Source organism: Vombatus ursinus, unplaced genomic scaffold (assembly GCF_900497805.2).
Source record: "Vombatus ursinus unplaced genomic scaffold, bare-nosed wombat genome assembly UNPS02014812.1, whole genome shotgun sequence".
Taxonomy (NCBI): Eukaryota; Metazoa; Chordata; class Mammalia; order Diprotodontia; family Vombatidae; genus Vombatus; species Vombatus ursinus.
Genome location: NW_020954590.1, coordinates 86339322 through 86341158, shown reverse-complemented (window position 1 = coordinate 86341158; position 1837 = coordinate 86339322). Strand labels below are relative to the sequence as shown.

Below are 1837 nucleotides of genomic sequence, written 5' to 3'. Positions count from 1 at the left end.
CATTTTAACTGAGTGAATTACATGTTTGATGTCACTGGTTTTCATGCCACAATAGGCTTTTTATTTTGCTTAAAGTGTTGTAAGTTTAATTGATGAGTTTTGTAGATGAGTGCTATGGACAAAAGAGATGGGGAAAGATTCATTTCTTGGTCTCTATCTCACTGGGGACAGTCCTGATGCTTTCATGCTTCCTTAGTCTTGTACCTGTGAGCTCAGTCTAGTTAGCCAGTAGCTTCTTATGCATCTTGTTTACTCTATCTTTAGGAATGTGTTCTATGAGGCTCTGATTATTCTTGGACACATTTCCCTTCCCATAAATACAGGCTGTGGTGCATATGGTGGTCAATCTTTTTGGATTCACAACATTTACAGAATAGATGGTACAGAAGCCTTATTGTTCTCATCCAGGTCAATTTCTCAGGTTACTGAGCAATGGCTTTAACTTTTCTCTTACCAATGTCCATGTGCCTGCCCTTTTGGTGAGTCAGTGTTATATTTTTCCCCTAGAATCAGGCACAAGAGTGGGCAGTAACAGGCTTGTGGATGATCAGCCAATCTTTAATCAGCTTCCAGATCTGCTGATGACATTTATGTTTTCACTGATCTCAATGCAGTCAAGTCAAACCTTCTTTCCACATTATGGACACCGGAGGTAAGCCTTTTCTGAAGCTTGAGCACAATTACAGTTACATCTTCAATATGGAAAAGGAAAGGAGAGAGTAACATGGGTTTTTTGCATGCCATCTATCCTAAGGCTCAAGTTGGTCCCAGGATTCACCCCATCCTGCCACCCATTCAATGTTCTTAGGCAAAACCTCAGTCTCTATCTGGAGGCTATACCTTCGCCAACAAAGAGAAAAATAATCTGGAGAGACCTAACTTTCAAAGGGTGACAGATGAATAGGTTCTAGATTTAGAGGCAGCTAGGTGGTGAAGATTCAGAGGTAGCTAAGTGGTAGAATGGATAGAATGCTGGAGTTGGAGTCTAGAAGATCTGAGTTCAAATCATGCCTTGGATGCTTACCAGATGTATGACCCTGGGCATATCACATAACCTCTTTTAGCCTCAGTTTCCTCCTGTGTAAAATAGACATAATAACAGGATTGTTGTGAGGATTAAATAAGTTAACATGTCAAACACTTTGCAAACCTTAAAGCACTCTACAAATGCTATTATTTTTGTTAATCAGTGTACAACTTCTTTTCCTCTCACTATGAAATTCTGGAAGAACAGAATTTAGAGACTCAGAAGCTCATATTACTGGCCAGATACAGTGCTGAAGAAATTGGAGCTCCCAGTTTCTCTAAATAAAGCAAAAGCAGGTATATTATCTGAATTATTTTAAATCAAGATATACATGGACCAAGAAATACAAGCAAGACAAATATGGGGAATATTTCTTCACAAGATCAAGCAATAATAATTGTGATTACTGCAGTGATATTTGTGACTTGATTTTTTTTTTAACATTCATTGAAATAAGTATTAAGTTCACAAATGCTTGTTGACTGATTGACTAACTCTAAGATGCTGTGCCAGACACTGGATGTACAAAGACAAAATTGATCATTCCTACCTTCAAGGACCTTATCTTTTATTGGCTAATTGACTATCAAGGAGAATTATCTACCTAGCTATCTATAGAATTTGGGTCTCTTCTACATGTCTTCCAAAACCTTGGACAGTTCATAGGCAAATACATAAAACTTACCACTTTGTCACACAATACAGGGCCTCATGGAGAAAGACCCCTAGGAAGAACATATTCAAGAGCTACAATACTGTGCCATGCAGAAGTCTCCATCCTTCCCAGAGAACCAGCTCTAATGAATCAAC

At 38.5% G+C, this 1837-nt stretch overlaps 1 pseudogene; it reads right to left on the bottom strand.

Annotated features, from left to right (window-relative positions):
- Window positions 1-217: 217 nt before the first annotated feature.
- Window positions 218-1837, bottom strand: part of LOC114054014 — a 112603-nt pseudogene continuing 110983 nt past the window's right edge.